The sequence below is a fragment of the Lonchura striata genome, chromosome 5 (assembly GCF_050655825.1).
Source record: "Lonchura striata isolate lonStrDom1 chromosome 5, ASM5065582v1, whole genome shotgun sequence".
Taxonomy (NCBI): domain Eukaryota; kingdom Metazoa; phylum Chordata; class Aves; order Passeriformes; family Estrildidae; genus Lonchura; species Lonchura striata.
Window position 1 is genome coordinate 16,478,155 of NC_140707.1, and position 24,247 is coordinate 16,502,401.

At 41.5% G+C, this 24,247-nt stretch overlaps 2 long non-coding RNA genes across 2 annotated transcripts in view; one reads left to right on the forward strand and one right to left on the reverse strand.

The window, feature by feature from the left end:
• LOC116183764 (uncharacterized) overlaps positions 1-16,111 on the forward strand; it is a 28,512-nt gene extending 12,401 nt beyond the window's left edge. Inside the window, exon 2 of the long non-coding RNA XR_014955487.1 lies at positions 14,307-16,111. This is a non-coding gene — a long non-coding RNA (uncharacterized LOC116183764). The remainder of the gene's footprint in view (positions 1-14,306) is intronic.
• The window catches only part of LOC116183763 (uncharacterized), a 33,442-nt gene extending 12,561 nt beyond the window's left edge, over positions 1-20,881 (reverse strand). Inside the window, exon 1 of the long non-coding RNA XR_004148457.3 lies at positions 15,995-20,881. This is a non-coding gene — a long non-coding RNA (uncharacterized LOC116183763). The remainder of the gene's footprint in view (positions 1-15,994) is intronic.
• Between the last annotated feature and the right edge of the window lie 3,366 nt (positions 20,882-24,247).

Below are 24,247 nucleotides of genomic sequence, written 5' to 3' on the forward strand. Positions count from 1 at the left end.
GGCTGGGGGTACAGCCTGCTGATTGAATTCTAATGAAGAAAGCAAGGCAAGAAAAACACTGAGGCAAAGTCAGCAAGTGCCAGGGTGTAGTGTTTGCTCCTCCAGTAATATTTAATGCATGTTAAAGACTTAATTCAATAGACAGACATTGCACACAGGTAAGTTCCTAGACCATCAGAAGAGAAAGAAAGAAGCACTTTAGCACTTCTGAAATACATTGGATTGCTTTTAAATACAGAAGGCTGCTGACTTCCATGGGTGTAACAGGGACTTGGGGAAATCTCTTGCATTTTGTTTGTTCAGTAGTGAAAAGAAATTCCTGTGAAGCAGATCAGTATTATTTGTATTTCTGGTGAGCACAGAGCTCAGACTTCTAATTAAATATCGTCTAAAAATATCTCCAGACTGTGGTAGGAGGGACGAGGGGCTTGGAACCACACTGAAAAGGTTGCAGTGGCCGCAGCTGGGCATATTCAAGCCCTCCAAGAGGCTCAGGGGAGATGCCAAAGCTAATGAAGGCCAAGATGGAAAAGGCACTGCAGGATTCCACCAGGCTGTTGGATGGATGTGCTGGCAGGGGGAAGCCCCTCTTCCCTCCCTGCATTTCCCTGGGGTGTTTTGTCTCCTTCTCTTGCCTTGCAGCAGGAGATGGGGCAGAGCTCTTTGTGCTTCCAATGGGGACAGGGAAGACAACCACTGCTTTTAAAACAAAAGCAGCCAGGAGAACAAAATACCCATGTTATGAGGCCGGTCCCATGTGATTGGTGTCTTTTTATTTCCCCTGGGCTGCACACAAGGTGGCTGAAGATGGGCCTGACTTGTTTGCAAAGGCACAGCTCCCTGGGAAGGATTTGAGGATCTCCAGAGATATTGCTGAACCTCCTAGGGTATTTGGTCTTTTGCTGGCTGCATGTGCCAGTATTTAGTGAAAGATGGAATAGAGGTCTGATGTTCCAGTTGTATCAGACTTGGACCAATTAGCTTTTTACACAACAGAATTAATTACAACCACAAAAAATATATATATATTTTTAGCAGTCTTTGTGTTGAAATCCACCCCCACCTACTGAATGAAAACCTACTGTTACTTCTGTTATAGATAAAAATTGGTCCAAATTAATTGGTCCAGTGATCCCAATCTCCTTGCTGAGATTATTAATTCCTGTATCACCTCAAGGAATGACCCATCTCCAGGCCAGCCACATGTATTAGGTTGCAAATGAGGTTTTGTCATAAACCGGTTTTCGAATATGTGGGGGCAGCTCTCAGTGCTTGCAACAATATAAAATATTACACATATCATATTAAACTTTCCTAAATCAAATACAACAATATTATATTGGTGCGAATTACAGTCATCACATATAACACTCCCAATAAAAAAAAAACATATTTGTCACAGTGTTGAAGCAAATCTGAAGGGAAAAAAAAATGCATCAAACCCATGTTTTCAGGTAATTGGAACAGAATACTTGTCTAAAACTGAACTCTTCCCACCTCAGCATGTATCTTCAAAATGCTGTATCTTCCAAATGCTTGAATTATCCAATTTTAACACCTCTTAAAAACAGAATCTCAGATACTTAAGCCATGGCTGAGGTTTTGAGGGTTTTCTTAGAAACTATTTTTTGCATTACAAGCAAATGAGACCTTTCCTCCCTTACAGATGTTTCCAGGCTCAGGACTGAGAGCAGCTGGCAGCTCCTGCTGCAGGCTGCTGGATAACATCTCTCCTTTCCCAGCACAGCCTGCTCACTCCATCTCACAGCATAGATTTTATTTTTTATTTGTTAAATAGCAAACATCCTGTGAAATTTGCAAAAATGGGAAGAAGGAAAGAGAAATTCTAGATAGATATGCCAGAAACAATATTTTGCAAAGGGAAATACATTGATGTATTTAGATGGAGTGAGAACAGTACTTAAGGAATCTTTTGGGAATTATACATATTTTATGTCTTGTACAAACAATTGCAGACATTAGAAACTCTCTTGATTCTGCAAATACAGAAGCACTAAGTGATTGCAAAGAATATTGGTTTTGCTTTATGGCTGGAGATTTCTTGCTAGGTTCAGTGTATTGTAGTGCTGTTTTTAGCTCCTTTGTACTGGCTTCTTTCTCTTTTAAATTGACCAAAATGCAATAAAACCCACGTGGGAGTTCCCTATAGATGAAAGCAAGGGCATCCAGCATTAATGCTGCGAGGCTCTGCCACCAGAATTCAAGGGCAGAGTCACTGTGGCTGGAAATCAGAGTGGTCAGATTTTCTGTGGGCTCCTGCTAGGAAATGTGACGTACACTCTATATCACAAGTACTTACATTTTCAATTCTGCATCACAGCTTGTTGCCTATTATTTCCTTGTGGCTCACCGTTCAGGCTTGAGGAGCATTTTTCTCGATTTACAGCTCTGTTAAACGGATAAATCAATCACTTTTGCGAGGGGAGGCAGTTTGCTGACATTTGCTTTGCCAACACACTGCCACCCACAACAGCATTCACAGATCCTCAAGGATATGGTTAAGAGGGAGGAAGCTTTCCCTGTAACTCAATTTTCAAACCATGAAACCTGATTCTGGTGCTCTGAGCAACTTCAATGAGAATATTTTTGAAGAGCTGTCACTTGCTAATCCAATATTTAACTTGTTTGTTTGGGGTTTTTTTACATTGCTGTATAACAAGATAGCTGCAGTATTGTTCAAGATGTAAAAGACCTATTTTTAAAAAAAAATTGCCAACTTATTCTTATAAAATTTTAATTACTAAAAGGAAAGCAAATGGAAAACAAATATTTTGGGGAGCTACAAAGAGTCTTTTTACCAGTGTTTAAATTGTCTGACAGCCATACTCTGGGATTTGCTCATCTTTCCTTGAGTGCATGCTTACCTCTGAAAAGAAAGCATCAAGGCAATCCTTTTCAGAATTGTCTTGAGACTTCTGTGTGTGGTGCACAAGTTGCTCTATTATGTGACCATTGGTTTAAGTAGTGATAGACCTTTTTTTTTCCTTAAACCAGACAGCAGTGGGGTTACCTGAATGCTGTAGGTGGAGTTCACTGCACCATGCACGAGAGTTCCAGCCTTTAGTTTTAAGCTGCAGAACAGTGCCAGGGTCTGAGAAAGGGGATGGAGAAGCAAAGTTCATGTTGGACCTTGGTTTCAAACAGGGGACAGCCCAGATATAGCAGAAAAAAATCCCTTTTGTTGTCTTCAACTGAAAAAATACAGCCAGATTCCTCCTGTTGACACAAGTGATTTTGCACAGAAAGAATCATATACACTGTCTGTTTTCAGACTAGTAGTCTTCTCCTTAGGCAATGTAGATAAGTTTGGGGTTAAATTTTATTATTCTGAGCTAGCGGTTTTGTCAAAATCAGATTATTAATACGTATTGCCTCTTTGCTAGGATGATGAATTTATACAAGCTTTATTGAAGTTATTCTTCTTTTGTATGGGTGTAATTGATGGGAGAACTGGCTGAGTGTCCTGGAAAGAGGGAATGTGAAAAAATAAAATGAAGAAGCATGTACACCGTCAGCAGTGTTCCTCATATAAATAAGTTTATGTTAATTTTATATTTCATCATTTATCATAATGCCAGGATGAATCCTTTCATGCCTACACAGGATTTAAACAAAATTGGTAAGAACTTTTGTTTAACTTTTGCAGTAGCACTGAAGGGAACAAGTCAACATAATGTGAATACCTATTTTCCTGGGTTTGCAGTGAGAGCCTTAGTTGTTGGTCTTTCATTTACATTTGTCCCATAATTCTCTTCCCTAATATTTTCCTGTGCCATTCTCCTGGTGTTCAGCCTTAGAGAAATTTGCATCTTCAGGTGAGTGCTGTGCTCTTGTCCTTATTTAGAGAAACTCTTTTGGGGATAGAAGTAAAATTCCCATCACTTTTGAAAATCGGGAACATAAATAAAATTTTGTCTAACTTAGAGTAGCCGGCTCTGAACAATAAAACAATCTGTAGTGTCATAATATTCTGAAGTATTTGTTCTCTGGACTTCTGTCTCTCCTCTGGAGAGATATGGATTTGATGGATGGACTGTTGTGGGTATGAGGAATTGGTTGGATGAATGCTTCCAGAAGGAGATGGATGACAAGAAGTGTCTGTCAGGGGTCTGTACTGGCACCAGTGTGTTTGATATCTTCACCAAGGACACAGCCAGTGGGATCCAGTGCAGGTCTGGAGCCCTGGGAGACCTCAGCACCAAGCTGAGTGGAGCAGGTGGAGTGCCTGAGGGACAGGATGCCATCCACGGGGACCTGGACAAGCTCCTCATCACGGGAAAGACATGGACCTGCTGGAGTAGGTGCAGAGGAGAGCCACAAAAATGATCAGAGGCTGGAGTACCTCTTCTGTGAGAAAAGGCTGAGAGAGCTGGGGCTGTTCAGCCTGGAGAAGACTCTTAGGAGACCTCATTGCAGCTTTCAGTACTTACGGAGGGCTGATAAGAACAACGGGGACGGATTTTTAATTAGGGTCTGTGTCGAAATCTGAGGTATCGATGATTCTGAGATTGTAGAAAGTCTTGGTCTCTCAGCCCCGCTGCCAAAGCAGAAGCCATAATTGGTCTGTGCTGGTTCCAAGGTTGTTTATTCTGTTTATCTCTAACATGTTCTGCTGCCCTGCCCAGCTCTGTCCTGCAGGGCAGCGTGTGGGGCTCTGCCCTCAGTGGGATGTTACAAACATTAAATACCAGAAACTCCCTGGGCTGCATTTACAATAACGTGCCAATATCTGTCACCTACGTTGGACAGTGTGTCCCCAGCTTGAACCAACAGAAAAATGCCAACACCACAGTGAAAATGGAGGGCATGAAGAAGGAGAAAAAGGACAAGACACACCCAATTTCCTCCATCTTGTCCCCTTTGGACCCCTTATCTAGAATCCTAAAATTTTACTTTTGCACCAGTGCCACACTTAATTATTACTGATATCAAACACTCAGAGCTGGTAATTTATCCTGCAAGATTGAAAACTCTTTTCCATGGACAGAGATCACAGCCAGTGTCTCTGGGGGCTCTGTCCAGGGGGGTTCCTGACCCCCTGCCAGGGTCCCAGACCTGCCAGGGCAGCCAGAGGGCAGCCCTGGATTCCCACAGGTCTGTAGTGACAGGATATGGGAAATTTTGTACAAGAAGGGTAGTGAAGCACTGACACAGGTAGCACAGAGAGGTGGGGGATGCCCCATCCCTACAAACACTCCAGGCCTGGCTGGAAGGGGCTCTGAGCAGCCTGACCTAATTGAAGATGTCCCTGCTCATTGCAGGGGTGTAGACTGGTTGAGCTTTAAAGGTCCCTTCTAACACAAAGTATTCTGTGCTTCTATGGTTATGAATTCTGAATGTGTGTCATTTCACTACATCAAAATGCATCTTTAGAGAGAGCTGTTTTTAAACCCTCTTCTGTTCTGCCTCTTCACTCAGCCGCTGTGTCTATCCTAAGCTGACTGCCTGTACACTGTGAATTATATAATTGTTCCTTTTCATTGAAAATCAAACATAAGAAGCCCTATTCTACTATATTTTTTAAATCTGCCAGGTTCTCTTGTGCCTTTGCAACCACATCACCAGTGAAAATGTCAGAAGACCATGGTGTGTGAATTTATATATTATTTGCTCTCATTAAATATTTTGGCCCACCTCTTTGTAATTTCTCTGGACTGAAAGAATTTAGCTTTGATGACTTAATTTCTGTTGCTTTCTATGTGCTGGCCTTAGTTTATGTGCTATATGTACTGTGACGATTAAAGAAAATTTTGAAAAATTAGTTGAGATATTTGGATAGTTTAATTGGCTTGAGCTCCCCTCCCAGCTGTGAGAATGCTGGAGCCTACAGAGAAAATGTGATAGGACTGAGGCAAAGGGCAAGTGGTGGGATCTTGCTGGTGGAAATTTTGTCACTGTGGATAAAAAATATTAGTGTTTGGCTGGGCAAAGAAAGATGTTGGGAAGACATATGTGAAAAAGCCCAGGGTAATGAATATCTGTGGTTCTCAATGTCACTAAGAGTTTTAGGGCAGACAGCATGTACACCATGCTTGGATTTTGAGGGATATGCAAGAGACCTAAATCTGGGTAGATTGACTTAATTTTGAGGGACTGAGAGTTGCTTATTGAGGATAAAATGGATTTTGCAGAATGACTGAAAACTGCACTGAAACCTTCAGCTCATTAAAGTCTAAGACATTAATTTCATTCTTTCAATCAATATTTGCACATCTAAGGAAATCCTCCCTTTCTGATGTATGGGTGTGATGCTAAAGTCAAAGCACACCTGCTGTGTGCAAGTATTGTAAATGCAGGCGAACACAATGGGAAGAAATTACAATATCTGACTCAATTCAGAAGGCTGAATGATTTCTTTATTATAACTATGATAAAATACATTAATATACTATATAAAAGGAGAATACTAAAACTACATGCTACTTTCTCTGACTCTAACACAACTCGTGACCCTCTCTCCAGAGTCCAGCCCCAGGTGGGTTGGATTGGCCATCAGGCTCAAACAATCCTCACCAGAATCCAACCAAGCAATCACCCCAGGTAAACAATTCTCCAAACACATTCCACATGGGAAAAACAAGGAGCATAAATAGAAATTGTTCTCTCTTTTTTTCCTCTGTGCACCTCTATGAAGAACCCTGAGTGAAAGAAATGTGCTTGAAGGCCATACAGAACTGAAAAATGACAGACCCGCCAAGCTCCTTTTTTATTCCATGTGTGGTGCTGGAAGGGAAGGGGCTCAGGCTGTGACTGTTTTGATGTTCTGTATCAGAAAGTGTTTCCCTGCTGCACAACAAGCACTTCCAAGCTGCTCACTCTTCCTGGGCTCCAGGTTTCACGCTCACTGCTCAGCACACCCAGCCTGGAAAAGGCCACTTGTCACAGACATTGTCCCATTGCAGCTCACACGTGAATCAAAGCACACCTAATCCCTTGAGCACCTGAGCTACCTCCATGCAAAACTTTTTGGAATTGTCCTTGGCCTGTGAATGCAAACTGTGGCATTAAGACAGAGGCTTGCTTTCACAGTTATAAATATCTTAGTTCTTATTGTTGTCATGGAATCTGTGGCATAATCCTGCGAGGAGTAATGTGCTTGTCACGCCAGGCAGTGCAATCAATGTTTTGTTTACCCTTTTCCCATTCTGATTCTCAGTTTATAGCACTGCCAGCTGTAGGTATGATGGAGGCTTTATGACATTTCTCTGACATGAAGCTGAGACCATTAACTCTGACCCTTCTTTCAGAACACTTTCTGCAGCTCAGCTTTACTTGTTTCCATTGATTGTATCTGGCTGCTATGGAAGTCCTTTTTATATTGCAACACATAACTCAAAACCACAAATGGTACAGATGTGGATCATGAATTTATTAATTCCTAGTGTTCGTCCAGTCCATGTGACTAAGCAGCATGGGAAGTGCCTGGACATTTTAGAATACTATACTTTCCATTGAATAAGTGATTTTTGCCAGATACCTTTCACATCATAAATATGCCACTGTACAATGTACATAAATATGTTCACTGTTTGGTGAACAACTCTAAAACATAAAGTGAAGGGAGGCCTTTTATAAAATATTTATTTTTTTATTAAATAAATAAAATTTATTACATTTTTATTTGTTAAACAAATAAAATTTATTTATTTATTTATCTATTTATTTAAATATTATTTATTTTATAAAAGTTATTTATAAAATAACTTGCCTATTCTAGACATAGGAGGGGTCATTCTTTCAAGAGGTGCAGATATAGGATTCTTTGTTTTAAAGTCAAATTGGTGTTCACCACATGCCATTAATGTTTGTGGCCTTCCTTTGTATAGATGCTATACCTTAACAGGCTTCCCTATGCTTAGCATGCCTGTGATTTCAGAATTCAGGGTCCCAATGAGAATGGGAATGTACAGCAGGCTAAAATGTATCTACTCTGCTCTTAACAAACGATTTCTGGGATAGGATGCTCTTTTCCTTACACTTTGAGTCCTGCCACTGGTGAGGAGATCAGTGCCTGCCACTCCTCTTCCCCAAGTGCAGATATTGAAGAGCACCATGTGTCGCACCAGTCTTCTCTTCTCCAGGCTGAACAAGCCCAGAAGACCTCAGCTTTTCCTCACAAGGCTTCCCCTCCAGACCCTTCTCCATCCTTGTGGCCTCCTTTGGACATTCTCTAATACATTAATGTGTTTTCTATACTGTGGCACACCCCAAAACTGCCCCCAGGAATCAAGGTGAGGCCACCCCGGTGCAGAGCAGAGCTGAACTCTCCCCTGTACACCCATACTGGGATGTGTTTGGCACCCTGAAGGGTAAAGCTGAAGTGCCAGGGAATGTGGTTTTTGCCTGGTATTTATCTGAACTTTGCAAACAGGCGCTGGTGGTTTAACACCCTATTATTCCCCAGCTTCTGGATGCTGCCCTATGGCCTTTTCTCCCTCTCTGAATCATTATCTGTAACAACTTGGCATGAATGAGGCTTCATGAAACTCATTACAATCCCTCTTCCCTACTGGAATTTCTCCTGGGCTTGATGGAAATAAATAAATAGGACTGCATGGGAAAAGCTTGCACTACAGTGTTGATGCTGTTATTGTCTGGATAAATATAATACTTGAGCTGCCTGCTAATAATCTAGCAGAGCCTGTTAATAACCTTTCATAAAATAAAAACATTTCAGAAATTCTATGCTCTGGTAGCAGTCTAATCTGTAATAGAAGGGGGAATTCTTAAAAAGATGGGGAATTCTTAAGAAGATGATGATCAATTGCTGTTCGTGAGCAGAAATTAACATAATATGCAGTTAGAAATTATTTCATTTAGATATTGGCATGAGAGATTTACATACATTAGAAAATGGGGAATATTTCAGAAGAGAGGGAACAGGAAGGAAGGGTTGAAACCTTGGCTAGAAAAGAGCCAGGCTGATGACCCTGAAAACATAAAAAACTGCTATGAAGCGTGAGGCAGCTGCCAGATGCAGAGGAGCACAGTTGTCAGAGGGCTATGATCCCCCAAATGCCCCTGGACAATGTTCAGTGCATGTCTAAAAAGATGCAAAGAAAGCACCACAAGTGCAGTAGTAGGGAAGGAAAATCAGGCTCCTTCCTATGGCCGCTGACAGTGTCCAGTGCAGGGGGCAACAGAATAAGGGCAAACCTTACCAGTGCTGGAAGCATGGAAATGAAATGGGAGAACCATGTGTTGCAAGAGGCGTCTCAGAGACCTTGCAGAAAGAGAGAAATTGCTGGATGTGATGGTGGATGTTCCCAACCTATCAGCTTTATACAAATTGGCAGAATAGGATGTGCATGCAGAAGGCTGGCAGTTGTCTGGCTGGTTTTGGCATCTAAAATACAGAGTAACCAAATGAAATTATTGTGGTTGGAGGGAAAAAAAAAAAAAAAAAAAAAAAAAAAAAAAAGAAAAACAGGCAGTCTGAAATCCCTCTGGTTGGAAATATCCCAGTGTAATAATAAAAATGTAATTTTTGTATAATTGCACCCACTCTCAGTCAGGATATAGATAGAGGAGAGAGTTTAGAGCACTTGCAAAGTCAGAGCAGTTATTAATACGGGGATGTATCTGCTAGCAACAGAATAAATGCCTCATCATCTATGACAGGACATAGAAATATAATTTTTGGAGCTGCTTTCCTGAACAGCTGGTCTGCAATCCCAGAAAAATCTCTGCTCTGACTTTTGTCCTGAGTGGTGCACAGGAGCATTTTGAGAAGCACATGGGAGAGCTGATCTAATAGCAATTGCAGGATGATCAGGCTTAACCCTGCACCAGGAGAGACTAAACAAACAAATGTAGAACACAAGTGTTCAATCTAAAGAAAGGGAACTGCATACTAATATGGCAAGTGGTTACAATGAAGAAAAAAGGATTAAGGAGGGAGCAGGCTAAAAAGCAATGTAGCCAAGACACTTCTGAGAAATCCTGTATTAGCATTCAAGAGAAACTGTGCTGAAATTTGAAAAGAAATCAGAGTGGTCCAGCAAAAACCCTACAGGACTAAATAGAAAATTAGGGCGATTTTCACGTAGGAAGGACTGGCATTTGTAATGGGAATTTTGTCCTTCAGAATAGAGCAGAAAACTCTATATGGCAGATCAAATGTAACCAGGACATTAGTAGGGTTAAGAGAGAATTTGCACAGGATGGGGAAGAAAAATAATTTTAAAAGGTAAAAATTATTTCAGTATGACAAAAGCAGGAATATTGCAGAAGTCCTGTGCACAGAAATGACTCTAGAAAAGATGCTGGAAATGATGGACCATGAGTCTGAGTGCCATCCTTCAAGAGATGATAAACCTGGCAATGAAGATTAAGATCACCGAACATGTAGATAAAGTGTTGGAGAAAAAGAGCTCCACCAAAACTGGAGAAACATGGGAAATCAGAGAAATCTGAGTTTGCCACTCTTTTGGTTACCTCAACTGGCCTGAGGTGCCTGTGGCTGCTACACCAGGGACTCACAGCTGCTGTGGTGAGAAAGGGCTGGGTGGCCACAGACAGACAGCAAAGGGATTTTAGTGAATGTCCCCTACACAGGGACAGCAGAGCAGCTGGAAGGGTGGCTGGGGACAGAATGGGGCTGCATGAAGTGTGTGGGGCATGTGCAGGAGCAGAGAGTGTGTGTAACACAGGAAGCAAACAATTCCTATGTGGGGCTGTCGGGACTGTCCTTCCTACACACAGTGCCCACCTGACTTCCCAGGATGTTAAAGTGCAGCCTTCTTCTTTCCCATCTAACTGCAAATCTGTGTTGGTGCACACATACAGGAAGCACAGAGGATGGGCAAAAGGGATGTGAACATGAAGCAGAGATTGAACGTGACTTCACATGTATGGACAGTAAGAGCTCTGTGTACTTGGATCTTGGGTATTTCCTGCCTTGGACTTGTGGGAATCCAGGGCTTCCCTCTGGCTGCCCTGGCAGGGGGTCAGGAACCCCCCTGGACAGAGCTCCCAGAGACACTGGCTGTGATCTCTGTCCATGGAAAAGAGTTTTCAATCTTACAGGATGAATTACAAGCTCTGAGTGTTTCATAGAAGTAATAATTAAGTATGGCACGGGTGCAAAAGTAAAATTTTAGGATTCTAGATAAGGGGTCCAAAGGGGACAAGATGGAGGAAATTGGGTGTGCCTTGTCCTTTTTCTCCTTCTTCATGCCCTCCATGTTTCACTGTGGTGTTGGCATTTTTCTGTTGGTTCAGGCTGGGGACACACTGTCCAACGTAGGTGACAGATATTGGCACGTTATTGTAAATCCAGCCCAGGGAGTTTCTGGTATTTAATGTTTGTCACATCCCACTGAGGGCAGAGTCCCACATGCTGCCCTGCAGGACAGAGCTGGGCAGGGCAGCAGAACATGTTAGAGATAAACAGAATAAACAACCTGGAAACCAGCACAGACCAATTATGGCTTCTGCTTTGGCAGGGGGCTGAAAGACAGAGACTTTCTACAATCTCAGAATCATCAATACCTCAGATTCCAACAGGACTTAGGGATAAAGTTTCCCAAAACTGAGCAAGAAGCTCTTTAAGAGAGAATTTACTTTTGTAACTGTAGAGGCTGCTGTACTAACTAAATATGCAATAATGTAATAAGGTCTAAACAGAGCTCAGAATCTCAGTAAAGATGATAAATTTAGAGGAAGCATAATTGTGCAGTGTTTGAACAAGCAACACAAATGTTACACTGCAGTTATTAGGGTATCATCAAAGCTAGCATCTCTGGTATTCCAAAATGTGCTCTTCCAATAGCAGTTATTCCTTAGGAGGGCTGAACAGAGAATTCATTTGTGACTGTGACCACAAGCCTTCCAGGAAGCCTGGATATTTTTCAGTTGTCTGCATTATTATTCTTATCTAAATGGATCTATTGATCATTAATGATCTATTAAATGGTTAAGGTTTGACAGGTGACTGAGGAAAATCCAATGAGCTCTCCACCACCACAGAATACCAAGAAGCGAGAACACTCCTGTTGTGTCCTTCTGGCATGCTGTGAAACACTCCATGAATAAGTAAACAAGATTGTCTGGATGCTCCAGGCTGACCCTCAGCTCTGAGTGTACACAGAGATCTACTCAGCACAGCCTTTCGTGCAAGCAGAATGCACTTCCAAACAGTATCTTATAAATTAAAAATAGATTTTTGAAAACAATGGCATGTGCAGCAACTAGAAACATGCTGATTGTTTTTTAGGGCTTTATGAATATATTTAACATGGAAACAACAAACTCAACGTGACATTCTTATTTATTATTATTATTACCCAACTCAAGCATTTTTAACAAGCGGGTATGTACACTTTTGTTAAAATAAAGACATTGCCAATGAAGACAGAGCTGAATGTCAGAGTTATTTTCCATGTCTTACTGAGGTAAAAATCCCAGGGTGTGATGCCTGCTATGTGACAAAGATAAGAAAAACCTGATTTGATTTTTTTCATCACATGTCACCAAAGATGGTCATTTGCTATTGACTTTCAGACATTTAAGCATGTTTGTTTATTTATAAGTAAAAGTTACTGGCTTAAGAATGTGAATGAGTGAAAGCATGACTAAAAGGATCTCTTAGATTTCTTAGTAAAAGACTGGTATTATACCATAGGTTGTAATATCAATATTGCTGGTCAAGGGTATCTGGTGCCAGTCACTCAAGGCTTAATTCAAACAAAGAGCCTTAGCTACTGTCTAGTGTCTATCCAGTAATTTTTAATGTGTTTTAGACCAATAAACAGTCTGGTTCTAGAGCTCTTCTGGAAAGTGTCACCTCTGTGGCATCCTTTCCACCAGAAATGTTTGTGCACAAAGCCATTTTAATTATAGCACAGTAATGTTGATATCCTTCTTAAATAACGCTCTTTTTTTCTGGAAGAATTTTTTTCCTGTAGGTATCAACAGTATCAACTCAGTCATAGAATTTTAGGGAAAAATGTTCTGATTTCATAACTCGATATAAGAAGCAGATGTGAGGCAGAGCCCATCAGCTCTGTCTGTGCCATGGCAGCCCAGCAGACATTTCTCCCTGGCACTGCAGGCAGCACAGATGTCAGCTCTGATTAGCTTTCTTGGGAGCCAAGGGCTTTAGCACGGGCATGGTGCTCATCTAACCTGCTTTGGTTACCCTCTGCAGCATCCTCTGCTGTGGGCAGCAGGATCTCTGCTTGCCAGGGAGGAACTGAGCAGCCACATTTACCCTTTTCCACTGTCCGGGACAGACGTTCCCTCTCTACTGGGAAATCAGCTTGATGTGGGAGGACAGATTCAGAGGGAGCAAGATTCACACCCACTGAAGGCCAATATTGCTCCTTTCAAGCAGTAATGGAACAGTCTGTGCTGAGCACAGGGCTGGCTTTTGCCCAGTGAATGAGTAAGAACAAAATCAAATAGTAGAGAGCGGGTCAATAAGAGAGCAATCTGAATAAAGCACAGCTCATGTAGAAAAAATAGTACCTGTGCATGCAGGAAAGTTGTAGATCATAATGAATTTGTGCAGCTTTAATCCTCCTCCTTCTCTCCTAATTCATTAATTCTTGGCTGTACTTTTCATATCCTTGTAAATTGCTCTTACAAGTAATATAGAAACATATTTAAGAAATCTTAGCTTAATTGCACTGTATTCTTCATAATGTTTTAGATTTTAAAAAAATATAGTAATTTTCATGTTTTTTCTTATACTCAGGTGTTTTTATAGTATATGAAATAACAGATCAAATAAAGCTTCCAATGTAGTTTTTGCACACAGCTATGTTTGGCTTGGGTTACTTATTAATTTATCCAACATAAACAGTGCTTTTCAGTATGCCCCAAATAAACTTGCCAGATACCTTTTAGACATCAGATTAGAAAGAAGACCTAATCCTGTGACTACAAGTTGATTGCATTTATCAAGCTAACCTACTGTTAAGTATAGTGTAGAATAATGGAGTTAAAAATCTGCCAGGAGTTTAAAAATGAAACAAAACAGAGGAAGGGAACCAGTCAGATGGCACAAGGAGCAAAAAGTAAGGCTTGGTACCAAGGTGGATGTGACAGAACTCTGGACTGGACAGAAAAAACAGGTTTTGAACTGTAATGTGGGTGAGTGAAGAATAATGAGAGAGTGGAGGAGAATGGGGAGGAAAGCAGATCCTGGTCTAACAGCTTCAGGAAGCAGCACAAGAACTCAGGCTCCCTGCCAGCTCCTACAGCTGTTCAATTCAGTTGGTGTATCCCATACTTTTGATAATTGTCACTCACTAAGTGTTCTGATGCCTTATTCGTTCCAGGGGCTCCAGGTAAGCCAGCTCAGTGATTCACCCTGCTATGAGAACTTTCCACGCTGCAAGAACCAGGTGGTGACTGGACCAAAAACGGTGCTTCCCTCCAAAGATGGCTCTGGCTGGTGAATATTCCTTTCTTCAGCTGGCCAAGTTGGTAGGTGGCTGTGCTAATTATCTGGCATGCCACACAAGTCTAAAGAGGTCTTTTGTTTTATTTTGGGCAATAATGAAACATTCTCTTTGATTAATGTGTATTATGAGTTAATTAATGTTCATTCATTGTTGTATTTTAATAAAAGTGTGTAAAACATCAAGATTTCTGCTTCTTAGAAAAAAACCCAACCATTTCCTTTCTTTACTATTTCCTGATAAATTAATAATGAGCCTTTTGGTACCTCTTTGATGTTGCTGGGATCACAGTGTGTAACTTTTACTGGGACCACTATATTTCAGGTCAGTTCATATTGTTTTGTCTGATTCTGATATAATACAAATGCTTTCCCTTCTAGTCCTCTCATATGTTGTTCTTTTCCTAGGCTATCATCTTTTTCCTGCTTGCGTTAGGAGAGAAATGCTGCATTTTAAGAAATCCACACCTTTCTGCAAGTGGCTCGTTATAACATTATAATGCACTATTAATCCAGTGTTTAGCAGATTAAGATAAATCACACACTGGGTATTATGAGGAAGCTTCAGGATTTGAGGATGTAATTCCTCCTTAGGAGGAGTTATGATACTAGAGGGGGTTTGACCCTGGAGATCTTCAAGGAATCTGCCTGGGGCCAGACATGTGAGGCTTTCCTTAATGACCTCTCTGAAATAATGAAGAGTTTGCTAATGAAACATCCTGTTGGAATACAGCTGGGAAACACTGTCACTGGGCAAGAGAATTGCAGTATGATAAAGAAGAGCTGAATAACCTTGAGGACAGCAAGAGATAAAACAGAAGAAATTCAGCAGCTGAGAGAATAGGTTCATGCATTCAGAGGCTTTTCATGAGAGCTTTCTCCTGTGAGACTGTAGCTGTCACCTAACCCAGTCATGGTTCATGGGAAAAACTGCTTGTACCTTAAACATCATGACACTTTTACCAAGTCAAAGCTGATGCAAAATTATATATTTTCCTGTCTTTCCCACTGTACAGCCCTCCAGAAGCACAAGGGAGGTGGGCAGTACCATGTAGACACTGAGGAGCACAGGCTTGTTTCACCCTTAATTCACTTGTCCATTCAGTTTGAAGGCAAAGCCTGAGTCTCCCAGGAGAGTGTTTTTGCAAGTAGGATCAAGAATATTCAAGTTTTCTGCATTCTCCAGTTGAAATATTTACTATCCCACTCATCTCTTGTAAGTTCCTTCTGCCATTTACACTGCATTGTGGTGAAATGTCTTGCAGGCAGAGTGGCACTGTGCCATAGGCCAGCACTTGCCTCAAGGATGGGATGAAATTGCCCCAAAAATCCCAGTTCATCATTAGTATGCTAAAAGTGCTATGCTGTTTATGTTCCTGTTGAATTTGGACCACAGCCTTTGCGCACCAACGTTAATTTAGAAGGAAAGACTGATGAAAATGCCTTTGAGGTGTCCATGTAACAGCATCAGCAGTAACTCATAATTACTGCCAACAATAAATACTCTATTGATCCACAAGGATGGGACCCTGGGAACAAAATGCTTCCCGAAAGCTGAGTACTCACTCTTCTGATGCTTTCTTAAATGTCTTCCAGCAGTAGTCCTGCAGTGGCATCTCTCATTATTTGTCACGCTTGAAAGGCTGCTTCAGCTTCTCATTAAATGTTTCGGGGTGCACAACAGGTCTCAGGTTTATTGTTGCTTGAATTTCCCTCATGGATTTTTTTCCTTTTCAAAGACTTTCAAAGTACTCCTTCTTTACTGATCTTTTACAATCACTAAAAGATTGTAAGAGCATACACACCGTGACAGAAAACAATAAAGTTCAGGCAATTCCCAGCTGAGGGTGATATGGCATCATAGATCCATCACATAGATTTAGGCATTAGAGAGAAAATTAAGCAGCTTGTTGAAGTTGTGGCACTGTGCCTAGATGTTGGAACGAAACACAACACTTCCCATCATTAAATGAGGATTTAATGTTCAGGGTGCTCAAATGTTTCTCATTTTTTCTAAAGCAAACCTTCATTAGCATGTTTGTTTAAGCAGTACAAACTGTCCTGTCCTGGTGGCCACAAGGCCTTGGCTGCAGCTCCAGTCCCTTCTAATGGGCACTTGGACATCATCTGCATGTGTCTACTTTGTTTTGCACTGAGAAAAGATGATTTTTAAAGGGTCATATTGCTGACTGGTGAAAAATGAAAACAGGTTCATAAAACCAGTGTTAGTAGGTGCGAAATTGTGTCACTGTTTTTGTTCTTTAATTATCTTAGTTCTTCAATTTTTTTTTTTTCCACAGCTTTATTTCTGCTTGCAGGACATTTTTATGCAAGGGTAGTAAGATCCCAGAAATCAGTGTTTGTAATGTAAATTGTGACCTGACTTCAATGTTAGCCTTGATCACTGTCAGCTGAAACAGCTGTGTCTTAAGAAGTACTGACTATGATAAATCCACCTCTACAGTGAAACATAAAAAAAAAAAAAAAAGAAAGAAAGAAAATACACATACAAATAATTATTTATAGAGTCTGGTATGGGAATAGAACAGCAGGAAACTCAAGGATGAAAATGTGAAAATTCTCCTGTGACAGCTGCTGGAAGTCAGAAGCAGTACTACCACGAATCCATACAAGCAGGCTCAATGCTCTCCACAGGACCCTTTTTGGGGTGCTCACAGCTCTGGCCTCAGCAACAACCCATGAGGAAAAAAATCACCTTATTAAACAACTTGATCTTTGTTTTGCCTTCCCTTTCAGCTGGTTAAATGCCAATCAGCTGTGCCTGATTGGAGACATCCAGCTAAGTGCCAGCACCTGTGTCAAGGAGCTGGGCCAAGCTGAGCCCACCTGGCCAGAACCTTCTGGAAGAAGGGCTGGGCTCAGCTGCTTGTTGGTTTTGCTCCAAGAGGAAGCGTGGCCTTGAGGAAGGTGGTTGGTGGAGGTGTTGCTTCAAGGGATGTTTTTAACCCAGAATTATGGAGCTACACTGATTTTCCAGAAGAGATGGCAGCTACACCACTGGTGAAGTTGCTGGTAGGTGATGAGGATAAATTATATGGGTGGTGGGATCAATCCCTCGAGGGGAATGTTTTGCTTTTAAATTCTGTGTTTTGCTTTTAAATAAATTGTTCCTGTGTTTGTTGGTAGCCAGGCTTTTTCTGTGGCAAACTGGCCTGAGCTCCTGCCTCCAGCTCCTGCCTTGCATTCCTCGTATTCTCCTTCCCCTGGAGCTGTAAACAAGCTGCTCTGGGAGGGATTGACAATGCAAGTGTCCCATTTCCTCTGAGCCACGAAGAGCCCTGGCTTGCAACTTCAAAGTGAGAATTTCCTGTGTTGCTTGTCCTTCCAGAAGGACGTGGGAATAGCAGCGTGCCCAGGGTGGCTTTTGGAGTATCCTCGATTTGTCTGGTGGTAGTATAGGGAGGGAAAAGCATTTCCTGGAGGACAAAAGAACATCTGTCCTGTTTACTTTTAATTCTAATTTAATTAATTTACTCTAATTTAATTTTAATTTGAAGGTATGGAAGGGGAGGTTATTCCTGTTACTCCCAAAACTAGTTAGTTTTTCTCCCAGGAAAGCAAAGAAACTGGGTGCACAGTGTGAATCACTGGTTCAAAGTAAGCAGGAAGCCTACAAGCTTCATTCAGCCTGCCAAGGACACTAAACCCAAGGATTTTAGTCCTTTTCATTAATGTAGCTGTGATCTAAAAGGCAAAATAATGTACCTTAGTCTCTGTGAGGGAATTTGAGCCTCAGTGTAAGGACCCACAGCCAAGTGGCAACAAGTTTATGAAGTTGCTGCATCTGAAGTACAGCCAGCTTCAGGGCTGGGAAGGAAGGTGTGAGGAGTTCTTTCAATCTGGCAGGAATAAATTGTCTAAAGTGATAATAGCTTAAAAAAAAAAAAGCTCCCAGTTATGACTGCCAGGGGAACACCTAGAACAGCATCTGATGTGAGCAGAATACAGAAAAATGCCGCTGGCTAATAATGTCCAGTCAATTTTTGACAATAATCTGAGTTCCTGCGTCTGAACCAAGTTTCCTGGATCTCTAGAGAATCCCATTTCAACTCTAAAGCCTTATTTTAAGAATTAACATTTCAAAGCAAGCTGTTGGAATTTCAGCAGTGCTGCAATTTGCCATCTGCTATTTTTCTAATTCTAGCTTATGCTCAGATAAATTTGGCTCATTTTCACAAAATTATGTTCTAGCACTTGCATGTTCTGGCACTGCATGATCCTCTTGGGTTTATTCATGGGTTGCGTGGGTCTGGGGATGGGGTCTCATAACTGAAAAGGTTTCTGATGTCTGTTCTTAACCTTCCCTTTCTCAAATTTAAGAAATGGTTCTAAACAATACAGGTTTTATTATTCTGCCAAGAAAGCAAGGGGATCAATCATTGTAGTCTCTGCTTGGTTTGGTGCAGTTTTTGGTGATTTGAATTCCAGAAAGAGCACTCTGCTATCACTAGCACTCATACTGCTCTAAATAAACTATATGCTTGGGGTTTTCTTTCTCTCTCATTTTAGATGTTGTTGTTATTAAAGCATGAACTCCATAATTGATGGGCAGATTTCCAAAATGTGTGAGGGCTTAGCAAGGTTAACATTTCAGAGGAATAACAATATAGAGAATGTCTTGATTCTGATTAACCTAGCAGTTGTCAAGGGCTGGGCCTTCTCTACATTCCAGGCTACTGTAATAATTTCCTGTATTTCTGGTACATTTGCACATGCCATCTTTTAAGTTTGCTTTCCAGTCACTGCATCCAGTTATATATAGGCTTATGTTCTAATAGTTTCACTGAAGTTTCACACAAAGAACAGTGAAGTTTGGATCAGAATTCTTCCCTGGTGTGTAATACCCACTCCTTTGGCAGCAAGTTCCAGGTGACTCCTGTCTCTGTCTTTTGGATCCCCTACTCTTAGTTTAACTTAATTCTATCATAGTATCACCTGCAATTTACCAGAGAGGGCTTCATGAAATGCTGCATGAAGGACATGCTTTTATTCCTTTATGGGCAGAACACCTAATCCTGTTTTCAGTCACACAGCTAATGTACTTTGGGCTGCCTGGGAAGTGAATCACAGCCATCAGAGAGCCAGGAAGGAGCTCTGTTTCTACTGTTGTACTATTAAACACTAGATGCATTATATGGGAATAATATTAATAGCTTAAAAGTGATTTAAGAGTAAACTTTGTTGTACAACAAAGCAAAACAAACGTATTTTCTTCTTCCCCTTCACAAAACCAAAGCTGGCTATCTGGAGACTTCTGAAATGAGATGGTATTAGCAAGTATCTTGAAGAAAAAATAAATGTTGGGTAGCTAATGTTGGGTAGAATTTGTTGAAACTTGGGAGATTGCATTGCCTGTTTCCAAGCAGAGTAAGCTGCAATATTCTGTAAGAGAGACTTAAAATCACTTCTCTGTTACATGTTTGTGTGATAGATGAACATGATGAGTGCACTACTTGTCTTGCTGCAAAGCCATAGCTGATAACTCTCTACCTGCAAACTAGACCTTTTCTCAGCGAGAAAGGTCAACTGTTAGTTTTATTTGTAAGGCAGCACCTGAGATCAGCTGTGATTTATACCCACCCATGGGATGGAGTGAGCTTGTTTTCTTCATGGTAGTACATGAGAAAGCATCCAGGCTACAGAGCAGTCCTATCTGCAGAGTTCCACAGAAGCTGAGCTTTTCATGGCTGTGGCTTTTGCTGCTGCTCAGCACAACACAGTCTCACCTGCTCCTGTGCACGGTCAGCTCAGAGCTGGGCTGTGTCAGGATCCCTCCTGAGCTCACTGCCTGTGGGTCAGACAGGGGCTAGCTCTAGAAAAAGATCTCCATGCACAGCCTGAAGTAGCAGCTCCTGCACTCAGCCCTGGTTGCCTCCCTAGACTTTGTCCTCTGAATGAGGGATAATCAGATAATCTAAAATCGAAGAGGCGTCTGAGGTGGTCAGTCAGATGTCTTCTGACTGCCCTTTAATAGAGCCAGAGGCATCAAATGGTGGAAGGTTGGGAGAAAAAACAAAACTAAGGAGGAAAACTGTCGGAACCCCAGCCTGGTTCAGGGGTTCCATGTGCTGGGAAAGTCTCTCCTCCAACCCGAGCTTCCAAAGAAAGGCACAGCAGTCTCTGTTGTCTGGTCTCAAGGCAGTTTATTGCAAGTTATCTAAAAGATTTTCTTCTGGAGCTGCTGTGGTTTGCTCACAGCTCAGGCACAGGCACACACACACCCTGACATCCTCTCTGACTCCCGACTGCTTCTTCTCTCCCCGCCCGGGGCTGCTGCTCTCTTTTATATGGGACATTACGTGTTACATGGTTACAGTTTTTCCCCAATGCCTATTACCTATATTAAATGGTGCCTTTCTACTCTAAACCAATCTGTGAGTGCCAACATCACCAAGAACATGGAGGCAAGGAAGAAGAAAGAGGAGGAACAGGACCAGCCTACATTCCTCCATCTTAATACTTCTGACCCCCATGTACAATGTAAAAACCCCCCTGTACAGGTGTTAAAACCCCCTTGTACAATACTAAAAAATTCTTCACTCTACTTTGTAACTACTTCTACTATAATATCTAAATTTTGTGACTTCTTGTTCTACCTGCAAAGTTGGTAAATCATTCCAGGGCTCAAATCCAAAATCACAGCTGCTTCCAGCTGTCTGCCAGGGTCTCAAATGCTTTTGACCAGGGCCTGGAACCTCCAAAAATGTCTGAGGGACATTTTGAGTTCCAACAGAAAACCACTCTGTGCATGTTCTTCAGCTCATTTGTCAAGGTTTGGAGCATGTCTACCTTCCAGGTTGCTTTAACAATTCTCTGTATTTCTGAGAGATTCAGTCAGGACTGAAGGACACAGGAGCATAGCCTTTGACTCGGGAACTCAGCTGACCCTAAATATCTGTAGGCTGGAAGAATATTGTGGAGAAAAACATGCTCTCTCTGGCTTATTTGCTGTTGGCTACTGTAGAGAACAGGTACCAAGTCAAACAAAGATTTGCTCAGACCCAGTGTGTTAAACACCTAGCAGACTCGGGGAAAGAGTCAGACTCTCAGGAGCTCCACTGCCCTGCTCAGTGTCATGCAGTAGGCTGGCTGTGTGATAATGCAAGGGGCTCCTGTTGTACCCTGCTGCAGTTAACATCTGCTGGACTTTAATCCTCTGAAGTGCTGAGTGTGCTTTATCCTGGGATAGATAATCTCTGTACTTCAGGCATCCTAAATATCCTAGATATGGCAGGTGGCTGTAGGTGCTACAAAGGAAAGAAAGCTTAGCATGAAGAAGAAAATGTGTACCTCCCCCCCAAAATACTACATTCCTCATTTTTTTGAGGTTCATATATAACACAGTGCCTGTGCTTTATGCATGTATATATCTATATATGTATGTATGTATGTGACTTCTGTGGGGTCATGGAAGACATAATTTTGAAGTGCACATCTCAGTCACTCTCAGTACCCAGACGTAATGGTGCAAAACCTAAAAAATTGAGAGAAATGAGGATAGCAGCCTGCCAAGTGCTGTTCAGTTGTGTTCTTTGTCAGGGTGTGTGGCAAGCACGTTTCTCTCTCAGGATTTTTCATAGAGGTGCTCCTTGTTTTTCCCATGTGGAATGTGTTTGGAGAATTGTTTACCTCGGGAGAGTGCTTGATTGGATTCAGGTGAGGATTGTTTGAGCCTGATGGCCAATCCAACCCACCTGGGGCTGGACTCTGCAGTTAGAGTCAGAGAAAGTAGTATGTAGTTTTAGTATCTTCCTTTATATAGTATATTAATGTATTTAGCATAATTATAATAAAGAAATCATTCAACCTTCTGGATTGAGTCAAAGATCCTCATCTCTTTCCATTGGGTTTGCCTGCATTTACAATAAGGGTGATTTTTTTAGATGTTGACTTGTCAGCAGCTATTTTGAAAGAAACCAGGATTTTGGTTAACAACTGCAAGGAGACCTAATGCTTGCAGTCAGCAGAAGGTTTTCAGTGTCAGGCTACTGAGGAGCAAAGATTTCAGTGCTATTTATATTCCTTTTTAACTATGAATTTTCAAGTACTTTGCATCATTTAAGTCTGAATATTGACAGATGTTGATAGCAGTGAAGTCGTAAGGATTTGAGGTCAAATAACATATAAAATAATAAGCTGAGTTCATAAGGTCAGCCCTATTCCAATGATTTGAGGAAAATATAGTGAAAACACCATTATGTTAGTTTAGTCCACATCTTCTCCCAAATTCATTAAAAATACTACTACCTAAGCAGAGAAAAATCTCCACAGGTGTTAGGCAAGGGAGAATGGTTATTAAAGAGTGGTTATTGTAGTGCTGTCTTGGACACCAGCATGGTCTGGATCACCATAGTTGTGTTCTGATTAATGGCCTTATCAAAACTCAGAAAAATTACAGGACTTACACAAAGGAATGCAATATCTGCTACCAGCACAGAACTTAATAATGAGGCAAAGCATGAAACTGTTTGATGTCATTAATAATATCTATCATGGGATGCAGAAAAGTATTTGTAGCTGCATCAGTCCTTGAGAAAAAGGCAGACAAGACAGTTGTGGTGATGGAAAAGATAATACATTAAAGAAAAATTAACATATCTTTGGGGACCTTTTTAGCAGGAGGTGAAGGGGAGCTTTTCTTCATTAAAGGAAACTGCAGCTGTCTGAAAGCATGGAGAGCATAATGGATAGAAATCTTCACTTTTAGACCAAGCATTCTTAAAGTGGACCCCCTTACAGGTGCCTGGGTGTTTTGATGTAACCAGTGCAGTTTCTTCAAGTGGAATTTTCAGCTGCAACTGTGTTTTTTACCTTTGTGTCAGCTAATGAGTCCTTCTGGAGAATGCACCCACTGTTTCTGTCATGTATTTCAGCTAATGATAGCAATGAAAATGCAGCGAGTGCTAAGTTTCTTAGTTTTAGCTAAGTCGTAGTCCTTAAATCCTCAGAACCTGGAGTTACTGTATTCTCTTCTTGCTTAAATTTTTGCCTGGCTATGCCTTTCCTTGAGCATTGAAATCTTGAAGCCTTGTAGGCTGTTCATTCCATGTTGGCTTCATCCCCTTAAAAGATGAGGATGTTTTTATCATTGTACACTCCTGTGAAATAGAAGACAACAGGCTTCAAGTCACCAGATTAAGTCATGAGGCACAAGATGCAAACACTACACCTAGGAATTACCTGGGAGTTTCTCTGGAAGGTGGCATCCCTCTCCTTTTCAATTCAGAGGAGCAGCTGAGGGAGTTGGGCTTGTTTAATCTGGAGAAAAGGAGGCTCGGGGAGACCTTATCCCCGTCTACAGGAGGATGGAGCCAGGTGGGTTGGTCTTTTTTCTCCCAGGTAACAAATGATGAGATGAGAAGAAATGGCCTCAAGTTGTGCCAGGGAAAGTTCAGGTTGGATATTAGGGAAAATTTCTTCAACAAAAGGGTTGTCAGGCATTGCAACAGGCTGCCCAGGGAAGTGGTGGAATCACCAGCCCTGGCAGTTTTCAAAAAACATGGAGGTGTACCTGGTGAACATGGCAGTGCTGGATTAACAGTCGGATCCAACCATCTCTGAGGTCTTTTTCAGCTTTAACTGTTCTATGATGCTACACAGTCACTCACCAAATAAATTGTGCCCAAACTTGAGGAGAAGGAACCCCGTGCTGCCACTGGCGTTTGGTCATTTGAAATCTGGCACAAAACAGAAGCAGAGTTGAGAGAAGCAGGAAGGTCTGCAGTACGCAAAATATCTACAGATTTTTAACCACCCAACATTGCTACAAAATACCAAGCATGAAAATTCCAGGATTCC